Genomic DNA, 16,346 nt, shown 5'->3' with positions numbered 1-16,346 from the left:
AGTGAGGGAAGATTTGGTCAGCTGCAGATTTTCTACAGCACTTCTGAGACTGACGTTGTAGCTCTTGCTGTGGAGCAAGGTCAGGATATCCTGGCCTACTACGAGCCTCCTGTACAAGGAATTCCTGACAAACCATCCAAGACCAGAGTGAATGTGTCAGCAGCAAGTGACCCTGTGTATTCCTGTGCAGCTCAGTGCCTAAAAGAACAAGCATGTTCAGCCTTTACATTTTCCAGTGCCTCAGGGATTCCTCTCTGCCTTTGGCTGACGTCAGATATCAGCCCATTAACTAACAACACTTCAGGGTTCCGGACCTACAAGAAAAACGTTACCAGTGCATTCGCCCTCTTCAGCACACAAGCCATCGCTGGCAGTGATTATGAACCTGTTACAAGACAGTGGGCCATAATGCAGGAAGGGGAAGAGTTTGCAAATCTAACAGTTACCATACTGCCTGACAGCCTGCCAGAACTGGATGAGAGATTCACTATAACCCTTTTGAAAGCAGAACTGATGAACGTCTCAGCCAGCTCAAAAAACCAACCAACCATAGGACAGCCAAATACCTCCACAGTTATCATAATGATGAATGGAGACGCATTTGGAGTGTTTAAGATCTACAGTGTAAGTCCCAATGCAACAGAGAAAGGTCTGTATGTTGAAGTAGAGGAACGTCCTCAGACCAACGTGCAGCTAATGATACACAGAACAGAAGGCAGCCTGGGACAAGTGACAGTGGAATGGCGTGTCATTGGTGGGACTGCTACTCCAAACTTGGATTTTATAGGTGTCGGTGAGACTCTGGTGTTTGCTGAAGGTGAGACAAGCTCTCGTTTTGGCTTCTGTTTTGTAAAACTAAGAAAAAGAAAAAAGAACGTGACAAGTACACGATACTGTGGATGTTTTGACAACTGATATCTTCTTCTTAGGCTAAATTTTCCTGAATGCTAAGGATACACGTGCAAAAGAGTATGGTTGTTCATTAGCATGTAGCATTATCTTGCAGAACACACACAGTGGTAGCAAAGCACAATGAAATATCTAAGCACAATAAATACCTAAGGGTTTTTATTAAAGAAATATTGCAGTATAAATATTGCACTATAAAGATTTCCTTTACCACATAAGTAAGGATTAATAAAGTCGAAGATAGTTGTTACAGCAAGGATAATGGAAATGAGAATCAGGCCTAAGTGGTCTTTTGTTAGCCCTCGGTCACTACAGTACTAATTTTTCATGACATCTCTTTAAATTCTGAGATCATATTGTAACATAACAAAACATATTTAAACGTAACATAACAGAACATATTTAAAAGAATTGCAAACAGGACAAACAAGTCCCTCTCAGACATTACTTAAGTACCATGCAGCATGCTGTATTTTATGCTGTATTTTATTTTTTCAAAGTCTGAGTTAATCGAACTGATATTTTGAAAGCAATTTCCAGGTGCGTAGTAAAGATTCTAGTGTGCTAGCTTGATAAATCATCTGAATAGTAAGGCATGGCTGCTGGCAATGATTGTGAGGCTGACATGTAATTACATTACCCGTTATAAGTTTAGTAAAAACTGATTTTGAAGTATTTTGAAAGACAATCTAGCAGGAAATACATATGTATTCTGTAAATTGATATTCTAATGATCATAAAACACAGCTGGGTTATGCACACGCACTGAACAACAGGATTGTGTTGTAAATTTTAATGGATATATAGCGACTAGAGATTAACGGTGTTTGCTGCTTACATTATTATTCTTTGATAGTCCCAAAGGCAAGGAACTAACAAAATGTCATCCCATTTCAATGCATTCCCTGGCTCAGTAAATGTACTCATATTGAATGTACACCCTTGTGTAAATGGTTCATCGGAGAGCTTAGCACCTGGCAATTTATTTTTTTTTCAAGAATGATATTCCCCTTTTCTAAGTTAAATTTTAAAGTCATAGAATTTGTAATGAAAATAAAGAATTCTAGGCACTCCGAAATAATTCCTATATAATTAATTTCTACATAGTATATTTAATGATGTGATCGTTTTATTGGCTTAATGTGACTGATCAATAGTAATTAGATAAAATTTCATAATGACATTCACTGACTTCCAGAAAGGTAAATAAGTTTGTTTCATGCAATTTTAATATATTTTATGTATTTAATTATTTTCAAAATGAGATGATTGAGTCTTTTTACAAGGTGGTTTCCAAGTGGACACACGGTTGTATACGTTCTTCTCCTTGTAGGTGAAACAAAGAAGATGGTCACGCTGCCCATTATAGATGATCCAGAGCCAGAGGATGATGAAAGTATTGAAATCAGCCTGGTCCATACTGAAGGAGGGAGTCGAATTTTGCCCAGTTTTGACACTGTCACAGTGATTATTCTGGCAAGTGACAATGTGGCAGGAATTATAAGCTTCCATACAGCCTCAAGATCTGTTATTGGTTGTGAAGGTGTGTTCTTTGTGTTGACCACGCTCAAATTTTAATGCCAGTTTCCATCTTTGTGCTTTCAGTTGATAATGACTCACAATGATTGTGTTTCACTGTTCAGAGAACACCAGCAAGAAGTGAATATCCACATACCTGACATGTACTTTGAACTCTTGCAAGCATTCATAGAATCACAGAATGCTTAAGGTTGGAAGGGGCCTCTGGAGGTCATCTGGTCCTTTCCCCCTCAAGCAGGGCCACCTAGAGCAGGTTGCTCAGGACCATGTCCAGGCTTTTGAGTATCTCCAAGGAGGGAGACCCCACAATCTCTCTGGGCAACCTGTGCCAGTGCTCCCACACAGCACAAAAGTGCTGTCTGATATTCAGAGGGAACCTCTTGTGCTCCAGTTTGTGCCCGCTGCCTCTTGTCCTGTCCCTGGGCACCACTGACACGAGCCTGGCTCTGTCCTGTTCCACCCTCCCTTCAGGTATTGAAGGACACTGATGAGATCCCCCTGAGCCTCCCCTTCTCCAGGCTGAGCAGTCTCAGCTCTCACAGCCTCTCTTCCCTTCCCTTGATCACCTCGGTGTCCCTCTGTTGGAGTCTTCCCAGTACGTTTAGGTCTGTCTTGCACTGGGGAGCCCAGAGCTGGACCCAGTGCTCCAGGTGCAGCCTCACCAGTGCAGAGTAGAGGGGAAGGATAGCTCTCTCAGCCTGCTAGGGATACTTGGCCTAATTCAGCCCAGAATGCCATCAGCCTTCTTAGTAACAAGGCATGTTGCTGGCTCCTGCCCAGTGCAGTGTCCAGCAGGACCCCAAGCCCTTTCTGTCAAGCTGCTCTCCATCAGGGTGCACGCCCTGGTGCCTGGGGCTGCTCCCCGCCAGGGGCAGGACTCTGCCCTTCTCTTTGTTGGCCTGCACGAGGCTCCTGCCAGCCCACTTCATGACTGCCAACATACACACACCTAATAGTCATAAGCAAATCAGATCTATCAGCGACTTACAAAGAATTTAAAATATTCTAGAAAACATTCCTGCAGAAACACTAGGGTAACATCTTCCCTTTGTCTGTCCCATGAACCTGATGTTTTTTTATGGCAGATGATTTGGGAAGTAGCAATTATAAGAGAAAGCAAACATTTGAGAAAGAACAATAATAATTTGGTATGTACTAAACATTTCTACTATTGTTTTAAAGAATACACGGCATGTTTCATCTACAGTTTGATGCAGTTTTGCATAGGATGATAATAGTACTGGTGGTGATTGCTTTAGGTGGCCTTTGATGGAATCTCAGTGTATTGCAGTATCACGTTTCTCTGATGTTTGAACTGATGGGCAGGGAAAGTTCACAAAACAGGAACTTGTCCCCTAATGTGTGCACTACATTTTCTGTTTGAAGAAAAATGGCTTTCTCAACCAAAGGTTTTTTGTTTTGTTTTCCCAACATGAAAGGGCATCATAACCTTTGGTTTTTTATCTAGGTATGGTTTGTGTTAATTCTGTGCCAAGCCAGATGTGATATGATTAGCTAAGAAGAGCTGTTAATGAGCACAAGGAATTAATACAAACTGTCTCAGTCCCAAAGTCCCTGAATACTTTCAACTGGTTAAATGTTATTCATAGCATGCTACCAAATGCTGGCTGCTTGAAACTGAAGTACTTGGCTATAGTTCTATTATTATATATAGTTATTATTATATTATTTTTCCAGGTTGTGAAAAGAAATAGTTCATTGCCTTCCAGCCAGAAACAAAACAAGTGAACTAAGTGTCTTTGATTAAAAAAAAAAGAGAGAGAAAAAGGGAGAAATAGAGAAAGAGCAAAAGAGCTAAGGCATTTAGATTATTTTAGTTTGTCAAAATATTTTTTTCATTCGAAAGCAAAATTTACCAGACATAAATCCAAATATCATTACTTTTACAGTTATTGTGTTATTGAAAATTTTCTGTTAAGTGAATACATTTTGTTTTCACAATGTGCATGTTATTTTTTACCTTATTGAGGATAAGTGTAGTATTTTTTTATTGGACAGGGGTCTGCGACAGTTGTGTAACTGTATTACAAGAAAATGCACTGCAGTAGCTTAAAGTAATGAGGAAGAGGAGAGCGGCTGATGCTCCCTTCTTCACAGCGATAAATACCCACCTCTTTGTTTCTCTATGTAAGAGATGCATCACTTATTAAGTCACAATGTAGAAATGTAAAAGTATGGATAAGGATTAAATATTAAAAAAAATATTGAATTTAGCCTAATAACACTTTCAATCTTCAGAAATCAATTAGTGTTCATATTAGCATTTCTTCTGGATAGGAATACCAAAAAAATCTTGGTAAAGCTGGTAGGAAACATGGATCAGTAAATAACTACTTGGAATCTGTAATAATGACTTCAAGTTTCTTCTCAGTGTTTGGATTATAGTGGAACAGCTTTCTATATCATAAAGCATTTTTCCCAGTCTTCAATGAAAATTCATTATAACTTATAGAGATATATTGAAATAAGCTTTGCCTTATTTGTGTGTGTGTGTGTTTTCCCAATGGTACTAAACCATTGAAACCACTTTTCTTTTAAATCTTTATTTCTTTGTAATGGATATGCAAAATTCTCAAATAGAACATAGTGGATTGCAGTGCAGTGTTAAACACTGTAATGATTTAGCCTCAGAGGAACCTGTAAATTGGGAGTCTACCATCCAGATATTTGACTGTAGAAGTGGAATCCTTGTGATATCAATAAATTTTGAATTCCTTAATTTTCTTAGAAGCAACATGGACCAACTTAAGCCAAAGATGTCGACATCAATGTCGACATCAATGTTGACATCTCTGAGACTTAACTGAAGTTTGAAATGTTGGGGCTGAATAGCACATTTATGTATTTGAAAATGGGTGTATACAGTTTTTGTATTACTTCTTTACAATATTAAATTTTATTTAAGTATATTAAGGGCTCTTGAAGTTAAGAATTCCTTTCTCTTTCATTGGTAGCCAATATACATGCATATCTCTGACTCTTCCTTACAAAAAATAAATGTAACTAGAAAATTTTCAGATTTTTCTTGCCAGTTTTAGCTGTACAATGCTGTACAATTCTGTAAGGTAATACAGTAGAATAGCAAGACAGCATCCTAAGTTGCTGCTCTCTAAATTGCATAATCAAAGGGACTAGTTGGGCAGCATAATGTTATTATAACATTATCTTATGTTTTGTTAATTCTTCAATAAGCAAAAGAAATCTCATGTATTGTTTTCAAAAATCTCAGAATTGTAGATTTCTGCATATTTCATGTCTCTGAAAGCCAATGCAGGACAAAATGTGCTGTTGAACTTAAATTCTGTGGACCTGAAAAATGCATATGAAATATGAATGCCATGTACCTACCTATTATAAATAACCATCTGTCCTCTATTGTGAATGTTTTGCAAAATATTGCCTACTGATCTATTCCATGTTGATATAACATGCTAATTTCACATGTCCACATTTAAAATATTTAATGGAAATTTTGTGAAAAACTTGTGAATATAAAACAATTTCCACATTTTACAAAGCCTACTAAGAGGTCTACTCTTTTTAATTAAAGTGCCTTTGGGGTTAAATGTTATAAATGTGCAAAATACCATAGTATTTGCTTCCTTTATATGCACATTGTCCAGCAATACTGATTACCTCTGAGATTATAAGAAATTATTAACATTTTCTGAATGTTTTGTTTTCTAACAGTGACCATATTTGTAAGTTCGAACTCACATAAATGGAACTTACAGATAATTATAAGCATTTTTTTCTGCATGCATTGAATAAAGTCACAAGACAGTGCAAATGTTCAGATAATGTGTATTCTTTCCAGGGAACTGTTGTAGAAAACTACTATTATTGTTGGTACATACAGTAGTTACTGTTTTGTACAGTTTACAGACTTGTATTGCTCTAATGTTTGCGCATGTTTTCATGAACATTCCCTTTCTAAGTTATTCATCTATACCAAGTTCCCTCATATGTTCATAATTATTTCCAAGTGTGAACTAAAAACAGAAGAAAAAAAACTAGAAGAGTTTAAGTTTAGGTTTTTCTTTTCAGCATTAAAAGTGAATGTGGTATATAACTACTGTGAAATTCAAACTGACAAAAATAGCAATATCTTTCAGGAAAAATACTTTAACTGTGTGATGCATGTTTTTGACCTCTCATTTTTATAACCAACATGTAGAAGAGGAGACCCTGAAACACTGCATCTTGTCCTTTATTCCTAGGAGAACAATTACAATTCCACATCGTAAGAACTCCTCCAGGACTGGGAAATGTTACTGTTGAGTGGAAGATAGTAGGACATAATGTAAAACAAAATTTTGCAAACTATTCTGGAATACTTTTTTTTCCTGAGGTAAGTCCATAAACAGTGATGTTGGCTACAGGAAAATAGTGTGATTAGAACTGATCTGAGAAAAAGTGTGCCTTTTCAACAGTCCTTCTTTCTTGGTTTGATTATTTAATTTCTCACTTTTTGACTTACAAACTGGAGGGAGCTTACAATTCTTGATACTTAACTCTTCTTAAAGAAATTGTTCAAAATACTTGTCATTATGATATCACTTGTGTTTTATAAAATAATGGCTAATCAATTTACCCTTAAAACAAATAGGGGACGTTGAATACAACAGTGTATGTTGATCTGCTGGATGACCATATTCCTGAAGAAAAAGAAGAATACCAAGTCATCCTATACAACATCAAAACAGAAGGTAATGCAGAACTATAGCCAGCTACATCTTAAAAATACCATTTAATAATATAATATTTTTAATTTTATTATTTCATTTTGGAGGTATAGGACTGAGCAAACTGCAGCTGGTGCAAAGTACGCAAAGTTCATTAACATTTTATTGAAATAGGCTTGGTCCTTATGTATGTATATATAAATCCCACCGTGTCTCCACAAATACACTTAAATGGTTTTCAATCCTGATTTAACTCTGCCTATTTAATTCAATGGTTGTTTCTTCCCTTAATCTTAATGCAAACTGAGTTTACTAATATGTCATGGATAGAGTTGCCATGAAACATGCAGATATTTTTATCTTTTTAAACAATCTTGTCAAGCTGCAGACTTACTGATCTGTCCCTGAATTCAAGGTGGTCAGAATATTTTATTCTTGCCATTAAAATTATAGTGAGAAAAGAAGCCTTAAACTGCATCCGTTCTGAAATACCTTTTTTCAAACTGAAATTAATGTCCAAACACCAAACTAACTTGACATGGATTGTGTTGCTGCGAGGTGCCTTATCAACTTCCGAGAGTCACTGTGGCCCAACGGGATGAGCAAAATTATTCATCAAAGCAATAGTTGGAAAACATATCAGTTTATTGATGTAATGATTGTGAAGTGGAATATAGTTTTAAGCTTTTGGAGGTACTTCCTGGGAAAATGGTTTATTTCCTTTTAAAATATAGGGAAGTTGATATTTGGCACTGGCCTGTTAAGTTTTCTTATTTTTTAATACATTTTTGTGACTTTGTACTTGGTATGCATAAAATTTCTGTTTCTATTTGTTATAGAATGTAAGTATATATATGTGTGTAGGTCCCACACCATCCACATACTTCAGTGAGCTTTGGTTTCGTGGTATTTGCATGGCTACTGAACGTTATTTAAATGTAATATTAACAATAATGTAAGACAAAAATATTAGTTGCATAACACTTCATTCACTGCAGTCCACTGATTCTCTTGCAGGAGTTTCTTCTACAGGTGCTGCTGTTTTGGATAGTCAAGGATATGAAGCTGTTCTAACAGTAGAAGCTAGTGATGAACCACATGGAATTTTGAATTTTGCTTCCACATCCAGGGTGGTTTTAATCCCAGAAGAAAACAAAACAATTCAGCTTTTTATTAACAGAGAATTTGGATCTCTAGGTCTGTATAACAACTCCAAGAGAAAGGAAGTTTTGTTTTGCTTATCATTAGGCAAATAAAAGCCATGATAATGAAAGTTTGGAAAAATCTTTGTTACAGTTGGTATTTTTTTCAGAACTTCTAAGCTTCTTTCTGCAGACTTGGAAACTAAATATTACTTATTACTAGAGTCATAATCCTCATTAATACAGCAAGGGATCTGAAAGCTGTAACAATCAGGTGGCTATTAAGGTTACCATATTTTTGTCTAATGAGTCTGTCTCAAAGCATTAGTCTCTTCAGAAAAAATAAAAAACATGAGAAAAGTGACATGTACACACATCCCACATATTTTTTCTCTGAATTTCAGGAAGTCAGCACCTTAGGAATGTCACATGGAAAAAGTTGTGTCCAGACCATTGAATTCAATTTATGTCTCCTCTGACAATTTCTGATTCCTCTTTGAATCAATTTATCCATTAACATCCTTTAAACTATATAGTATTCAATTCTACAATACAATAGTGTGCTTCATGAAAAAAAAAAATGAATCTTGTGTTTGTTGCCTGAAAATAGCAACTTATGTTGTGAGAAAACATGTATAATAATTTCCTATTTGCCTTTTTGGACTATATTTACACCTCGGTGATAATCTGGCTGTTTCTTTTGCCATACTTGTTTTGAAATGAAGTAACATTTACAGTGCTTTTCAAGATCTGGAGACACCAGAGAGTTTTAGAGACATTTTAATGACACTATTTTTCCATTTATTTTTTAATACCAGTCCATACTCTAGTGTACTCTTTGAACACTATTCAGTAAACTAATGTTTTAAGATAATTGTTCATAGTAAGTGCAAGATCTCTCACTGAATTAAAATAAGCATCGTTACTTATTTATTAATTAGGACTCTTTTATCTCTTACATTTTATTTCATATAGAGCAGCTTTTAATTTCATCTATCATTTTATTTCAGGTTCATACTCCTTATGTTTGCCACTTGACTTACCCTACCAGATTAGCGAGAGGTGGCTTTATTCTCAAAACTATAATGTATAACTTTTCTGCTTGGTAATATTTATCCGTGTGTCCCCTAATTTTGTTCTCTATTGAAGTTTGTCAATCTACCCAGGAAAGTATCTAGATTTATTAATCTGTGTTTCCCAGCACTGTCTTTAGAGCCTTTCTTAGATATCTGTCATTCCCAAAAAGTGTCCTTGTTGCAAAAACTCATATTAATGGTACATGAGATGTCCCAGTTAGTCTTTCAGCAATTTCATATTTATGGTCCACAGAACTTCAAATTTCTGGATGCATTTGGACCCAATGATTTTTGAGTCCTATGCAGACAGACAAGTCAGCAAAGGTCAAATTGAAGGCATATTGATAACGGTAACAAAGGTACACTAGCTCCAATGTACTTTGGATAACTCTTTTAATCCTTCTGTTTTGCAGTTAGTCTTTTTATTTTGTGGATGAGAATTTGATCTCTTGTCTTTATCCATTCCAGTGAACATTATATAAGAACTGAAAAACAATTTTTTTTTTCTTTTTTTTTTTCTCCTCACAAATTAAACAGGTACTATCAATGTTACTTATGCCACAGTTACAGGATTGCTCACTGTAAGTAATCAGACAGAAGAGACTGTGGCTGAACCAGGAGCTGATTATGTACCTGCTTCTGGCTCACTGATTTTAGAAGAAGGAGAAACATCAGTTGCCATAAATATTACTATTCTAGAGGTAACCTCTAAACCCTTTAATTCTGTACTTTTCTGTATGATTTCAAAAGGGTAATATTTTGGGAACTAAAGCTTGCAGCCATTATTTGAAGCCCTGTGTTATATTTCACTGTCATTTAGAAAGATGGTTTCAATCTTAATATTAAAATCACAAGGGATCAAATAGTCACAGAAAGCAGCTCTACCTCTGTCTAAAGGTAATAAAGTTGTCTCATTAAAACTTTACCAACTATCTAGTAGTATTTAGAACAGTGTGCTTCATGGCTGGCTACAGGCTCATACTTTTTCATTGCTGGAGATACATGCCTCTAAAATCGGTCAGTAATTTATTTGCAAGAATAGTTTAGCGTCACCACAGGATCTTTTTCATGATATATAATGTCTTACTTAATTCTTCCACGATAATCAGTTTCAGACCCAATAAAATTATTTCAGGAAAACAGAAAAATGAATTCTAGTGTCACAGTAATATTAGAGACTTGTTGTGTGATCCTTTTTGGTGACTTCTGTGGAAGTTTCTTAAAGGACAATGAGAAGAGGATGTACTGTATTTGTGTTTTGCAGGATGATATACCAGAGGTGCAAGAATTCTTCTTGGTTAATTTAACTTCAGTGGAACTCATCATGAACCATTCAACGTCATCCCCACCTAAGCTAGGTAAAAACATCTTATAGCAAATTATTTTTACTTTTCCTTTTTAATGGTTTATATTATATTACCTTGGGAGATTACCATTATTCCTCTTACTTACCAACTATGCTGAGATGAGACATGGTTATTTAGAAGAAACATCATAGAATATGAAATAGATTTATTATTACACTTAATCTCTTGCTTTTTAAACTCTGGGAAAATTTAAATTAATTTTCGTAGAGGAGTTAGTAATTATCAGTTGGAAAGGACAATTATTTGAAAAGTTTATTGGTGATTTTTTCATCTGATTTTCATTTACAAACTACAAAATGGAAAAAAAAAAGTAAAAAAAAAACTTTATGTGGCTACTCTGCTCACTCTTTTAAAAAAGTCTGTTTTTATTCTTTTATCACTTTTAGGAAACATATTTTATGGTTTTCCTACTCTTGCAATGATCTTTATTATTTGCTTAGTCTGCTTCTCATTTTGCTTCTTCAGAATTCAGTAGAATAGTAGTCATTAGCTTTAAGAACTGTTGGATTATCCTGTGGTACTAAAGACTAGTTATATAATGTCAGACATCTTCTTTGACTCTTTTCCCTTTTCTTTGCATGCTTATAGAAGTGACTGAGTTAATTCGTTACAGATTGAAAGGTAACTTGCAAGACTCATTGCTGATTTGTGAATAGTTGAGTCTAAAATATGAAAGGAGTAGCATATAAGAATGAAAGATTCATCCAAACTAAACAGTGTTGTATAGTCTCACTTTCTCTTTGGCTGTCTCCTTGAACCATGACCATTTAACACTGATGTGACACTGCATTGGGTCAGCTTTACTTACAATGAGAAAATAATAGTTTTAAGTCATAAGGAAAAAATGTGTTCACATAACATGTCAGTGAATTCTTCTGGTAGAAGAAATAGCCTGACTCAAATACGTGTGTCCGCGTGTGTGTCTGTGAGCAAACTCTTACAGATCCTGGGTGAACAGATCTGACTTCAGGGTGACATGAGAAAATGCAGGAGTGAAGCAGAAATGTCTCTAATTGCCATTACTCCCTCAGGATTTGTAAACCTCAGTAACACTTCTGTTGTCTGTGTAGAGCTATTGCTCATCGTCATCTCTACCTCATAGTGACAGGCTTAGATTCATGGCAATAATCTTCTACTTTTGTTCAGTTTTATCTGAATTGATGGAAAAATGTATATGGATCTAAACATAATATACTTATGGCAGACTCGGTGAAGTCAATTTGGTTTTAGAAAGTAAGTTGAAGTTTATAAAAAGTAAACAAGTAAGTTAAGGTAGTTGTGTGGTGCGGTTGTCTGAAAAACAACAACCTATTTTCTGAGAAGTATTAAGTTTTGACTGTAAAGTTCTGGTCTCTGAAGTTAGTAGACTTTTCTGACATTAACCTATTATTTGGTGTTTTTCACACTGCAGTGTATTCAATTACGATTTCAGGCTAATTGTAAATACCTGTATGTCTTTATGGAGCAGTAGAATATTACAGTATGTGAACACCCCACAAATAAATTAATAGTTGTGTATTTGTAGTGAAATCTGAGGTGTGCCATTAGAATGTATGATGAGGCACTGAAGCACAAATAGAAGATGAAATGCTGAATCATTTATTATTCTTCCTCATTGTCTTTCTCATACTCAGAATGGCAAATGCAAAATATTGAATGTCATTGTAATAAACACTTATAGTGAAGACAAATTAAGATTCCATCGCAAATCTAGACTTTATTATTTTCTAATGTTTTATGTGCTGTTTAACTTTCTACATTTTCCTTAGTCTTTTTTTTTTTTATGCATTATTAAATATTACAGTGCTAATTCAAGACGCATTATTGCACTTCTAGTAGTAAGGACTCTTTCCAGTTATCTTGCCCACTCCCATTTTCTCCTACACATTTTTTGTAAAGACACTGTAATATTAGTACCGATTGAATAAATGCTTCTGTGATTCTTGAAAATCAAGAAAACTGATTTTATTGTTCTTTAATTTTTGTCTTTCTGTTTTGCCTTTTAGATGTGGAAGGTTTAGCTTCTCAAATTGTTATCGATGCTAATGATGGTGTAAGAGGAGTAATTGAATGGGAAGGTACCAAGTAAGTCTCATCTTCCTTGAAGAACTTACTGTGCCAATTAGTGATTGGTGTTGCCCATTTTCTTTCTAAAAGTAAAACTCCTGTTAAAAATAGGGCCATGTCTTTGAGATGGTAAAGTAATCATTCAATTCAGCTGAACTAGAAAGTGGGATTCCCACACTGAAAACAAAAATTCACTATTCATCTAATCAGAATTCTTTTACTTATTACTACTTTCACTGTTGTCCTTTTATATCACCAATTTGCCTAACCTCCCCAGCCTGCATCAACTCTTCCAGCCTCACCATTCATGTAAGCAAAAACCAAAACAAAACAAAACAAAAACCTCGTGTTACTTAATTCAATTTAGATAAGAGAAAAAAGGTAAAAAGGATGCGTTAGAGAACTATAAGGTAGGGAATAATTCAGAGTGAAAATGTAATAAAAATGTACTATCTTTTTCAAAAGAACATAATCAGTGAACATTGAGAATTATTCTTTTTATTTTAGTTTTGAAGTTAGTGAATCTCATGGGAATCTGACAGTAATGGCTTACCGAAACAGAGGATCATATGGCAATGTGTCTGTATTTTTTTATGCCCAAAATTTGGAGGCCCAGCTGGGTTTGGATTTTAATGTAACCTCAAGGGTAAGAAGCAACTCTAAATCTAGTACTTTTTATTCTTTCAGCTTCCGTAAAAGAATATCTTCTTGATTATTCTGCAGAATGATCAGTAGTGATGCTAGATGTTTCAGCTTGTTTCAGTTGCTTTGGTAATCTAAATAGAATGAAATAAAAATATTCTTATTCTTACTATTTATTTCTTTTTTAAAAATATATTTTTTAATATAAAGCAAAATGTAAACTTTCAAACATCGATTTCAAATTTAATTTTGATTAGACATACAAACTTTTTCATAGACTATTTTTGCAACAGGACTTTCAAAATAAATTATTCTTTCTTGTCCTCATTCTGTAATGTGCTGAACCTTTATATTTCTGATTCAATCAGTTTATAAGGAACAGAGAATATGGCTCTTCCTATGCTTTCCCTTCCTTCCTATTTCACAGAATTCTGTTTACCGTAGTCAAAAATTTCTGTGTGATATTAACTGATGTAAGTATTCGGTGCTTTATGTGTTTCAACGCTAGACTCTTTTTTTTGCTGATGGAGAAAGGCATAAATCTGTTGATGTCATGATTTTTGATGATGAGATTCCTGAAGGTGATGAGAAGTTCCAGTTAATTTTAACAAATCCATCTCTGGGGCTGGAATTAGGGGAGAACACAACAGGTAAAACTTAGTTTTAATGTTCCATTTCTTTAGAATTCTGTGGCACACATTTTAATTCCACTTTTCTGAATAATCATATTTCAGAAAGCACCATTGTCCTGCTATGGTGAATCTTTATACTCCTTTGGAAGGTTCTGAAACATCCCTGTGAAATCTGTGCAATTAAAAAGTTTATATGTAAAGCAATGAATCAGAAAGCACGAAGATGAGTTTTTCAATGTGTACTACCTCACTGAACTGAGGTCTTTTTAGAGAGTTCATAATCCTTTTCTAGGAGAGACTATATTCTTCCTGTCTAGAGATCTTCCTAGTTAAAGTGAAATGCCTTCCCATTCTCTTCAGGTAATGTCATGGACACATAAGCATTATATACACACTAAAGGAAGAATGTATTTGTGTTTATGTTATGTATTATGTTACTATATATGTATATTTATATTTTACTATGTTAACCAAAGAATATTTTCATTATTTCTTTTTCAAAAGCTACAATTACTATACTTGCCAATGATGATGGCCATGGAGTTTTGTCATTCAATAACAGCAATCACTTCTTTCTGAGAGAGCAAACATCTATCCATTTGATGGAAAGTGTTGCAGTATTGAATATTATCAGAGAACCACCTCAGGGAATATTTGGCGCTGTGACTGTTCAGTATCTTGTAAGTGAGATTAATTCTTCAGAGGCAACAATGGATTTGACCCCTTCTCAAGGATATATTGTGCTCGAAGAGGGAGTCAGGTTCAAGGTAATATGCTAGTTATTACCAGAGAAGTCTAGGAAGCTTTTTTTTTGGAAATATTGGAAAGATTTCAGAAATGTCTGTGCTTTATCTTCTGTTTATTTTTTCTACTTCTTTCATTCATAAAGTGAATTGAGTCATGAGCTGTGACTGATTTCCTGTTATTATCTGATGTGGAAGTGTGTGAAAATTAAATGGGCTCATCTTTAGGTGTTTCTTAGTTTGTAAGGGTTGAGGTAAATTGAAAACAGTACACTATAGATAACGTTCATGTGTGCTTTGGAACAGTTCTTTTTATGTAGTCAATCTATAGCTGAAATGCAAACTTACTTTAAATTAAAGTGATAATTTGCAAGCCTAATAGTTAAGATCAAAGTAAAAATCCCATTCTGTAATTTAACATTTTAGTTAGTCTGAACTAAACAGAATGTGCTGCAACAAATACAAAAAGTAGAACAGTTGTCTGTCTTAGGATTGGAAAATAACTTAAGTATTAAGCTCACTGCCTCTATACTGTCCTCACAAGAATGTCAGCTACAAAATGAACTAGCTTAAGTTTGTGAATCCTGACTCTTCTAAGGTTTAATCACAATTCGATTTATTTATTTTTGCCAGTAAAGCTGGTGAAGCTAGTGTTAGCATATTACAGGCAATAGGATAGAAACTGAGACAAACTTTTCTTGGAAACACTGGTTTTCAATTTCTGGCCTTTAGATGCATTTGGAATCACAATGCAGCAGATCTATAAGAAGTTGGAGCCTTCTTAATATAGTTGGTAAATATGGTTTATTGTGGAAATGAACAGAAATATAAAACATTGTAAATTTTGTATTATTTCCAAATGCATCATCACTAACTTTTTATTTTGTACAGCAAGGCTATGCGTACCTATGAAATTTTTTGCTTGTTTGAGTAGTGTGAAGGATGACAGTGAGCCCCAAATGAAAGTGAAGCACTTAGCTTTCTCTAGATTGCTCTTTGCTAGTTTGAGATTGCCTTTAGAAGACCTGATCTTCATCCACAGTGGTGTAGGAGAGGGAAAGAAGCATCGAGAGGAAAGAGTATTTCAAATCTCTCACTATTCTTGCTTTTTTTTTTTCCTTTTCCTTTTCTTTCTTGACAGCACCAGTAGTGAGATTACCCTGTTTCCCTGAAGATAGCTTAGCTGCCAACTAAAATAAATTAAAACCAACTTAACTGATTACACTTATAGCTGTGTTGTGAGTATAAACTACCCAAAAATGTATGGAATAAATAGAGAACAAAAGTATGAAATTAGGATCAAAAACTTCAGAGGATCATAGGATGAGAAAAGAAAGAAAAGAGAACAACAACAACGAAAAGTGAATATGCTCATCTTAGTGTTGCACCAATGGAGGCCACTAGATGGATGGCTTTAGAACCTCAGTCTGAACTCAGTCTGAGCTTGCCTCAATTCTGTCCTCTCCAGCTTCATGAGCTGCTCTTCTCCTGCTATGCTATCCAAAGCCTTATAGTGAAATAAA

At 34.9% G+C, this 16,346-nt stretch overlaps 1 pseudogene across 1 annotated transcript in view; it reads left to right on the top strand.

Annotated features, from left to right (window-relative positions):
• LOC310888308 (adhesion G-protein coupled receptor V1-like) overlaps positions 1-16,346 on the top strand; it is a 78,220-nt pseudogene that overhangs the window by 57,635 nt on the left and 4,239 nt on the right. Inside the window, exons 33-43 of the transcript in view lie at positions 3-817; positions 2,243-2,452; positions 6,690-6,820; positions 7,079-7,178; positions 8,172-8,351; positions 9,910-10,073; positions 10,637-10,730; positions 12,746-12,824; positions 13,314-13,452; positions 13,957-14,098; positions 14,585-14,847. The product of the transcript in view is annotated as an adhesion G-protein coupled receptor V1-like (transcript). The remainder of the gene's footprint in view (positions 1-2; positions 818-2,242; positions 2,453-6,689; positions 6,821-7,078; positions 7,179-8,171; positions 8,352-9,909; positions 10,074-10,636; positions 10,731-12,745; positions 12,825-13,313; positions 13,453-13,956; positions 14,099-14,584; positions 14,848-16,346) is intronic.

The sequence above is a fragment of the Anser anser genome, assembly GCF_964211835.1.
Source record: "Anser anser genome assembly, chromosome: 33".
Lineage (NCBI taxonomy): Eukaryota > Metazoa > Chordata > Aves > Anseriformes > Anatidae > Anser > Anser anser.
The sequence above is the reverse complement of the archived record's forward strand: the minus strand, read 5'-3'. Positions and strand labels throughout refer to the sequence as shown.